Below are 11,044 nucleotides of genomic sequence, written 5' to 3' on the forward strand. Positions count from 1 at the left end.
ATCCAAACCAAAGACAACAGCAGCCATATTACTAGATGACTAGCAATTGCCTCAGAGAATACTGGTTGGATTGTGTAAGTCCCTTAGGGAAGTACTGTTATGACCAGAAAATATAATTAAAATGTATTGTTTTCTCTTTCTTTTGAATGATTTTGTAATGCATCTTCACTTCCTGTCTTACAGAAACATTAAAAACACAAGCATTTCATTGAACATGCCACCCTGACCATATGTGTGACTTCCTCCAAGTCACACATGCCTCATTCTCCATCCCTGCTCCCATGTCAACTGCCAGCAAGAGAGGGAGACAGAAAGTTCCCTAGAATGGGAGCTGGATAATAAAGCAGAAAACTTTTTAAAGGCTATTTTTTAAGTCTTTAAAAGCTGTTTTTTGTTCATTGTAAGAGGTTATTTTTTGTTTGAACCCTAAACCTCTTATTCATGTTAACTATTAAAAAATTTGGACTATCTCAACCTTAGTCTTTTCTCTACCCTCAACATAAAACAATAAAGGATGTTTTTTCCTGATTTCATTTTACATGTAACAAGCCAAAACCTCAGGTTGTGTAATAAGTCCTGGTATATTTCTCTATCCATCATTCTATATGTTGCCTTCCCTAATGCTTCAAGATTTTGCTCCATTCAGGGTTCTTTAGCCTCCTTAAAACAAGGGAACACCAAATAAAGGGTGTTTGGAGGACCCTCCCAGGAGGGGAGATGCATGTCGAAAGTAGACTATGGACTGAACATGTTTGCCACTCAATGCCTCTTTTGCAGACCACAACACCCAAAAGGAGAGAGAGAACACAGGGGATTGCCCTGCCACCGAGACGGGGGGGAATGGGGGGATGGGGGTGGGGGGGATATTATCCATGGTGGTGGAAAATGGGCACTGGTGGAGGGATGGGTATCTGATCATTGTATAATCAAACCCAAGCACAAAAAATTGTAAATCTACAACTGTACCTCATGGTGTTTCACTAATAAAAAAAAAATTAAAAAAAAAAACATTGACCTCTTGGGGCTGGAGCGATAATAGCATAGCCAGTAAGGCATTTGTCTTGCACGCAGCCAACTCGGGGTTTGATTCCTAACATCCCATATGGTTCCCCGAGCACCGCCAGGAGTAATTCCTGAGTGCATGAACCAGGAGTAACCCCTGTTCATCGTCGGGTGTGACTCAAAAATAAAAAAAAAAAAGATACTGCCCTCTACCCCCTTGCCCGTCCCCATGTCATATAAGCCACCACCATTCTTCGTGAAAGTAACTGTGCATCTTCCTATGTTTAGTTCTTGTATGTCCGTCTTGGTGACAGTAATTCCCTGAGTCAGCTACTACCTTTTGAGTCTTTATTGCTCTTATTCTGCCAACTTTCTCATGCTGAGTCTGTGTTGAATCATATTTTTGCCTTTTTTCCTCAACTAAACTATAAATTTCTTGAGAAGAGTGAGCACAGGTGATTGTAATTTTTATGCATGCTATAACTTAAGAATGTGGTGCACACATAGTAGGCCCTCAAAAGCATTGATATAATTAAATAAAAGGTCAAAGTACCAGTAAAATTTGATCACCTTCACAGAAATTTTATGCAGATTGTAGGATCCCAAATTATTGTTCCAGATTATATTTTATACAAAATATTTTTATTTATTCCTTTTTTATTAGCAAAATAGTTTTTATTGAAAAAATTTATTTAGAGAAGTGTGAGAAAAGAAAAAAAGAGGAAAATGTGTTCAAGAGAAAATACATATTTTTCTTGAGTGGAAATAGCAGAGAAAAGAAAAAGAAATATGTGTTCAAGAGAGAACATGGACATTTAAAATTAGATAAAGTCTAAAGTCATTTTCCTTTTTAAAAATCCAGACCAAGAGACTGGAAATGTGGTTTAAAAGTAGGACAATTGTCTCCCATATATGAGGTTCTGGGTTCAGTTTAGCACTAAAAGGAAAACTCTGAGTATAAAAACATTTTTCTAAGTTGATTAAAAAATCTTTGTCTCACAAAAATTTGTAAGTCTACAACTGTACCTCATGGTGTTTCACTAATAAAAATTAAAAAAAAATCTTTGCCTAGTTATATTTTGTGGTACATTAAAGAAAGTAGCCTACATCTCTCTCTTCCTCTCTCTCTCCCACTCTTTCTCTTCTTCTTCCCTCTCTCTTCCTCTCTCTTGTTTTCTTTTCTCTACCACTGTCCTTTAAACTTAAAAGCAAAATTAGAATAGTTTGCCTTTTAATTATATATAATGTTGGTATATTTCCTGGGTATAAACCCTACCTAACAGAAATTTTAACCTCAATACAAAACAGTAATAATTACTTAGTTATTTAATTTTTTGAGAGAATTAGTTGCAAAGAATTTTTGTCAGCTTTCTTGTTAGAGATTTTCTTTTTTATTTGGTAGGGACACAGCTATTCCAAGTCCTTTGAAGACCTCTGGTGGTGAGAAGGAAGCACTGTCTACCTCAGAAGCACTCTTTCTCTCATAGCATTTTCTTTCTGATCCTGTACTTCCATTTTGCAAGGAAACTCACAAACTGGTCGTTTCTCAAGATGTGTGCCTTCACTCTTAGCCTTTTCGCTATAAACTAGGGAAACTACAAAAACACCAAAAAGAATAACAACAAAAACTCAAGCCATTAAGCTTTGTACAGATACTGAACCAATTAGGAGATTTAGAAAAAAACAAGCAAACAATAGATACAAATATATTCTAACATATTCTGAAGCATAGAAGTTTAACCCAAAAGGCTGAATTTTATAGTTTGATATGAATGCTCTCTACAAAATATGGAAAGGAATATTCAAAGATTGAATTTCAAGCTCCAACTGTATAGTTTGTCAAGTGAACTCTAAGAGGAGACCTTTGCAAGGATGAACCAGCCTCTGCAGGTCTTCTCCTTCAAATTTGTGGAATTTTCATATATATTTTACATTCCAACTGTGAGAAAAATATAGTATAAATAGTTTTCCTTCTATATGCGCCATGCACTTAAGCTGTGCTCAGAAGGCAGGGATACCTCCTAGGCATAAACAGCCATTAGGTCTTACCATAGCAATGCTTGGGGGACCTCTTGGTGGTCCTGGAATCTGCTGAATGCAATGCACAAGTCTTAGCCCCTGTTTTTACTACTTCTCTGGCCCCTTGAGTTTGCTTACTGCTATCCTCATTTCCTATAAGTTGTCTCCAATAGGCTGGGGTAAATTTAAAATGGAGAAAACATCAAGATATTAAGCTTTTTAGGGAGAGCAAAAGGCCATACGTTTTCTTCTCCGGTAACCTTGAAACTGCATTCACCTTAAGGGACCCAGCAGAAATGGGAAAATAAAGAAATAAGGATTGATAACCTATTAAAATTTCTTGCCACCTTACATCACCCTTGTATGAATTTTCCATGCTTAGGCCTCACTTCTGCAACCTGACTCGAAGGAACAACTTGGTTCATAAATGCCAAATGAATGTGCATTCACCTCACACATTCTCAATGGCCTGGAAAACTTCATGTCAGAGCATTTCTATAGAAAACTTAGTTTTTCAAGGACTTACTAATTTTATAGTTTTCAGCAAATGATATAAAAAGGTAACGTTTCTTAGTCTTCTGCATATAGATGATCTCATTTGAATCACAATATTTTCTGATAGATCCCTATGTTCATCTTGGACACTTGTTCACTATTATTTATTTACACATATTTTTCCTGTCAAACTAAGGTTAAATGTTAATTTCACAATACTAGTAATACTAGTGTTATGATCCAAACAGCATCATTAGGGAATAGACAATCGTGGAAAACAGAATAAAACAGATGACAAATTGAGATTCTAAAGAAAATGTTATATAGGGGAAAAAAGAGCCTTTGGTTACATTAAAAGGAAATAGTTAGTTTCCGGGCAAGTGTCATGATCCCTGAATCATTTCCCAGAAATGATAATTTGATTCCCCGTTAATGTAGAATATTAAATGTGTCTCTCAAATGACCAATACAAAACGAAATCAATATAAGCACTAAGCACCTTCATTCTGAAGTCAAAGTAGATAAACATATATCTACCTTGTTAGAAATCATCAAAACTATCATTTCTAGAAAGTAACTTATTTTTCTTTTTATAAAAGGAATAAGAGGTACCATGTGCTGGATTCTGGAAATTTTTACTAAGTTTTTTTAAATCATCCTCCACAATGATAACTTTAGTTGAAGACAGTTTGTGTAAAATTACACATTAGATTGATACTAAGTAAAACACTTGCATACTCTTCAAGCATCAAGCATTTGAACTTTGACAAATCATTTCATACAAAGAATGAAAAATCACACTTCACTCTATAATGTTTACTATAAAATATAATTTCATTATGAAATTATTAACAATGTAGTTATATAAAAGAATCTATCTGAACTATGGTACCTTACCTTTTTTTTCTCATTAAGATGGTCCAGAGCCGCCATAACCTGAACTAATTGATACTTGTTCACTACATTTATACTACAGTATTTTACTAAGTAAATATACACACGTTCATTTCTAATTTGATTTTTATTTTAAACTTATTGAGCTCCCAATCCATTAAAAATTCAGTAGAAGATTCTTAATGGGAAGTAAAAAATTCATGATAGCACAATTAGCATGACAGTATTGGGTAATATGTCCATAAGTGGATTTTATCTTAAAGATTTTCTTTTAGACTTGGACTTGCCTTGTTCTTCACTCTACTCTCTCTGTGGGAGTTTTATGACTGATCCTCAATCCCCATGACTTGGTTCCTTCTACTTGCTCTTAAATTTCCTTACAAACAAATCTATCAAGCACAAAGTCTCGAGACTATAACAAGCATTCAGGTACTTTTGTCTGAATTTTTTACCTAATGGCAGCTCTTCCTTAGCAATGTGTAATAATCATCCCTTCTCGCATAGCTACTACTAAAGTCTTTCTTGTATTACACACCAGCCATGGTAGCCCTGTACTTTCAGTAGGTCTGAAAACCTGAGACCAGCTTATGGCCCTCTCTGGCAGAAGTTTAGAAACCTATTCAGTTGCTCTCTTACACAAAACAACACAGGTGAGAATTTTTAGTGTGTATCTTTTAAAAAATGTTAAAGGAAGCTCTCATTATTGTATTATCTCACAGAAAGTTGTATTAAGAAGAAGAAGAAGGAAAACATAACAAAGGAGAGAATGTGAGAGAAAAAAAGAGAAGAATCAAGAGGAGGAGAAACTGATAGGATGACATTTAAGAAGATTTGCCATGAAAAGGGAAATTATAAAGAGAATTGCCTCAGAAAGAGATGTTAGAAGTCAATTCTGAGTCAAACCTTTCTGCATAGTGAATGACCCTGATCTCCTGGAGAAGGCAAATGGAAAATGAGATATTATAATTTACCCCTAGCAGTTCAAGGAGCTTGCATTGTTTACTCATGATTTATTGATGAAAAGATCAATAGCACTTTCTTTGTTTCTAGCTATTATTTCAACAAAATAACAGTGTAACCTTGCTTGGATTCGGTGCTCCAGACACAAAAGGAAATGCAATTCATCAGTCTACCTTTCATCGACATTGTGTCCCAGACTGGTACTTCTGTGGACAGATTGCAGAGTCAGTGCAGTGCAGAATTGGTTCCCACTATTTGTTGTGCTGTGATTTACTTTATACCTCACTTGACAACATTCAACTTCAGGCATTTATCAAAAATATCACATATGCTTCAAATAAGGGTATGTTTCAGATATCACATGTTTCAAATACTATTTTCATATGATGTTTTACACTTAGTTAAGACCATATGTCTTTATATATCTTTCCCAATAAATGATTTTTAATTTGATTACTAATAAAAATAGATTTTAAAGTGCCAAATCAAAGTATCAAGTATCTATTATTGCTTACATAAATCTTTTAGCCCTACAATAAGAAAACTTTAGTCAATTTCTATTTATTATATTCAAGTAGATAACTTTCATTTAACTCCATTTAAGAAAAATTTCAAGCTATTGATACATTCTATTTTCTTAATGTTTTGAACTCCTTTGGGGAACAAAAAAAAGAAAATGCATATCATAAACATAAAATAGCAAAGTTGTACAAAATAAATAATGAGATAAAAATCCCTTTAGTTGTTCAAGTGAAATGACAGAATAAATAAGAAAATGGATTAGGAAATCTGTGCTGCATTCAATATTGATCTAGCATTAGATATACAAAGCTGAACCTGCCTTCGTTAACTCATGGAATTCATTATACAATAAGAATGTTAGACAAAAAAATTGAATTCCAATGTTTATGTTTGGTAAATAGTATATGAAGAAAGTATAAAATAAATAGGAAATTGACTTGATGGAGCTTAATATTTGAAGACCATGGAAATAAAGTAAGCAAGAAATGATGAGATTTTGAAGAAAGACAATAATATAATGGGGAAAAAAGAGGAGTATGCAAAATAGTTAAGGAGAGTTAATAAGTTGGCTATAAGAATTGGGACATATTGGAGCTATTATCTATAAAACAGTGTTTAGCAGCTACCTAAACAAAGTGGACATTTGCTGAGATAAGGATTAAAAGGTTCCTGTTGTGAAAACACAGAAGTATCTAACAGTTTATGACTAAGCTGTATGATAGGTGTATTTTCTCCACACCACCAACAAAATAAATCTCAATTTCTATGAACACTGAGCAGGTGTCCCTCAAATTTAACATAATTCTGAAATCATCTACCTGAAATTGGTCATCAAACCCCCAAGTTAAGGGCTAGTCCTTTAAGATACTTCCTCCAACTTCAGACAAGAGTCACATGGGTTTGGTTTTGTTTGGGTTTGGCTGTTTGGTTTATTTGTTCAATTTTTTGACCATTCACTAATGCAACAAAGGTTCCAATCACTCTCTTCTCAGGTTTTGTTAGTTTGCTACACAGAACTCAGGAAAAATCTTAAAAGACATCCAATTTTTGCAAAGGATATTATAAAGATACGGGTGTGCAAGATGGAAAAGATACATAGGACAAAATACAGGGTGTAGGTACAGAACTTCCCCTCCCTCTCCGAGTATGCCACTCCCCAAATATCTTGTTCATAAGTCCACAAACTCTCCAGACCCCATTCTCTTCAATTTTATTTCTTACATATTTTATACATATATGCTATATATGTAATTGACTGAATGATGAATCCTTGATTATAGAATTCAATCTTTAGCTACCCCAAGGCTTGCAATTGGTAGATAAAAGTTTTAATTTTCTGATCATGTGGTTATCTCTCATGGTATCCAAAATTCATCCTTAGATACTTAGTAAATTTCCAAAAATCACCTCACTGCACAACAGAAGACCCATGTGCTCTCATCATTTGGAGAATTGCACCGGTTTTAGGAGTTCTGTGCCAGGACCTGGGAATAAGACTAAATGTATATTTCTTCAAATACCACCACTGAGTGCATAAGCTGAGGTGTGAGGTGTGTGAGGCAGAGTGGGGAGGCTATTATTATGTATGTGAGTATTCACGATAGAGATATAGGTTAAGACTTTAAATTGTGTATGTTTAGTGTATATAGAGACAGGACTAGAAATCATAAGAGAAGGTAATAATAAACCAATGGGAATCAATTAAAAGAGAAGGAATGTTCAAGGACAAAATTGGAAAGTGTCTGTGTGAATCAGCACTCATAGAAATGCGTACAATCTCATGCATGAGGAGATAGCTTGCTTAGTATTTATGAAAGGATAAAAATTTCCACTGCACCTGGCGAAAGCAGTTGCACGTAACAGCATAATTGTAAAGTAGAACAGTCCCCTTGGGAAAGTCATGTGCTGAATGGAAAAGTTGGAAGAAAGCCAGAAACTCCTCTTCTGAATACAGTCAGTATAGACATATTATAGCTATTAGTAAGTAGCAAAACAAAATTATCATCTTCAAAAAATGTAAAACTCTTGACTTATAAAAATCAAAATTATCAATATAATTCTGTAGATAAGAAAAAAAGAAAACATGATCAAATAAGTTTTTAGTCTGTTAATATGTCTCTGATCCACCTTTGCTCAAATGAGTTTCCTTATTCTGTAATTACCTACTCTTAAAACATAAAAGTTTGAAGGGTAAACATGTGCAAATTTAAAAGCCCCAAGATTGAAGCATTGTATTTTTAATATCCAGTTATTAAAAACTGCCTCACCCCCTCTACCCTGTCCTATTCTGAATCACAAATTAAAAGATATGGATATCATAATGAGGGCTCAAAATGAAATGTGTAATTATTTCTTAAGTGGGAAATTGTGAATAAGAGAAAAAGTTCAAATTTTTAATTAAAAAATTTAAAGCAGCAAGCTGATTTACTTTATATAGAGCTACACAATTATGACATTTTGTTTCAGTGAATATAGTTGTGCAGAGACTTTGAAGTTTTCCATTTGAGTTAGCTTCTCATATTCTCTCATCATTCATTTATCTTTCTGTTCTAGCCAAATATCCAACTAATTATGCCAGTTATATAGTAGGATCATAGCCATAAATTAAACAGTTATCTGTCTATATACAGTGCACCAACAACCTTATATTAGTACCACTCTGGACTAGGGTAGTAGTAGTACACTAGTCGCAGTGTACAGGTGGTAGTACACATATCAACTAGCACGTATAAGAACCTAAGTTCTGAGGTCAGAATGATAGTAGAGTGAGTCAGACATTTGCCTTTGCAAGACCGACCCAGATTCACCCTGGGAATCCCATATGGTCCCCTGAGCACCACCAGGAGTAATTCCTGAGTGTAGAGTTAGAAGTAGCCCCTGAGCATCACCGGGTGTGACCCAAAAAGTCAAATAAATAAATAATTAAATAACCTAAGTTCAATTCCTGGAATTGCAAGATTCTCAATCATCAGAGGTGTGCCCTAATCCCCCACAGAGTTTTTTAAAACGGTTGGCTCCTGCTGGGTTTCTGTACAACTTTACTACATTATGATTTACTTTGAACTGATATTTGAGCGAATTAGAGATCTGCATATTCTATCTTCTAAGGATAGAACCCTTTTCTAATCTAAGATACCATACCACTTATCCAATTCACCTCTAAAACTCAAGCAAACCCACAAATCTACTCACCAGTTCTGTTTTACTAATTTTTACTTAACAACAAGCAATTGCTTCAGCATTTGAGGTTTTCATTATTAATTTTGGCTCCATAGGAGAAAAATGTCTTTCAAGAGAAAATGAAATTAGGATTAGACCTTGAAGGGAATATAGCATAATATCAATTTCTAGTCAAAAAAGACCCTCAAGTAAAAGCATAGAGATCTGCCCTGAAGAGGCAGAGCAGAACTAAATGAATGAATTTTAAACACTAATGATGGCGCAGGTTGCCTCCAAAATCGGTTATAACAGCTTAACTAAGGAAGTAAAGGACCTGTACAAAGAAAACTACAAAATGCTACTTCGGGAAATAAAAGAGGACACGAGGAAATGGAAAAATATCCCCTGCTCATGGATGGGGAGAATTAACATTGTCAAAATCGCAATACCTCCCAAAGCACTGTACAAATTCAATTCGATCCCTATTAGGATACCCATGACATTCTTCAAAGAAATAGAGCAAACACTCCTGAAATTTATATAAAACAATAAGCCCCCACAAAAAGCTAAAGGAATTCTTGGGAAAAAGAAAATGGGAGGAATCAACCTCCCCACCTTCAAGCTCTACTACAAAGCAGTAATAATTAAAACAGCATGGTACTGGAACAAAAGGCAGAGCTGCAGACAAATGGAACAGAATTGGATATACTGACATCTCCTCCCAAGCATATGATCATCTAATCTTCGATACGGGGACAAGAAAAGTAAAATGGAGCAGGGAAAGCCTCTTTAATAAACTGTGCTGGCAAAACTGGACATCTACATGCAAAAAAGTGGTCTGAGATCTCTGCCTAATGCCATACACAAAAGTAAGATCAAAATGGATTTACGACCTCAACATTAAAGATATGAATCTTTAAAGTTCATTGAAGACAAAGTTGGCAAAACCCTCCACGACATTGAAGCTAATAGTATCTTCAAAGATACCACGCCACTGTCCAAGCAAGAGATAGACAAATGGGACTATCTTAAACTAAGAAGCTTCTGTACCTCAAAAGAAACAGTGACAAAATACAAAGACAGTCTAAAGAATGGGAAAGGATATTCGCCAAATACACATCCGACAAGGGGCTGATATCAAGGATATACAAGGTACTGGTTGAACTCCACAAGAAGAAAACACCCAGACCCATCAAAAAATGGGGCGAGGAAATGAACAGAAACTTTTGCAAAGAAGAAATCAGAATGACTAAAAGGCACGTGAGAAAATGCTCAACATCACTAATCATCAGGGAGATGCAGATCAAAACAACAATGAGATATCATTTCACACCACAGAGACTGGCCCACATCCACAAGAACAAAAGCAACTGATGTTGGCGCGGATGTGGCAAGAAAGGGACCCTCCTTCACTGCTGGTGGGAATGCCTACTAGTCCAACCCTTTTGGAAAACAGTATGGACGATTCTCAAAAAATTAGAATTTGATCTCCCATTTGACCCAGCAATACCACTCCTGGGAATATGTCCCAGAGAGGCAAAATAGTATAGTCGAAGTGACATCTGCACTTGTTTGTTCATTGCAGCACTCTTTACAATAGCCAGAATCTGGAAAAAACCTGAGTGCCCGAGAACAGATGGTTAAAGAAACTTTGGTACATTTACACAATGGAGTACTATGTAGCTGTTAGAAAAGATGAAGTCATGAAATTCACATACAAGTGGTACTACATGGAAAGTATCATATTAAGCGAAGTGAGTCAGAAAGAGTGGGATAGACACAGAAAGATTGCATTCATCTGGGGAACATAAAGCAACAAAATGGGAGACTAACACCAAGGAGTGGCCAAGATTAGTACCAGGAATTTTGCTCCATGACTTGGAGGCCAGGCACACATGCTAGGGGAAAAGGAATCTCATATAGAGAAGAAAGCACCAAATAAAGGGTGTTGGGAGGATCCTCCCAGGATGGGAGAAGCATGTTGAAAGTAGAC

This window comes from Sorex fumeus, unplaced genomic scaffold (assembly GCF_029834395.1).
Source record: "Sorex fumeus unplaced genomic scaffold, SorFum_2.1 ptg000015l, whole genome shotgun sequence".
Classification (NCBI taxonomy): domain Eukaryota; kingdom Metazoa; phylum Chordata; class Mammalia; order Eulipotyphla; family Soricidae; genus Sorex; species Sorex fumeus.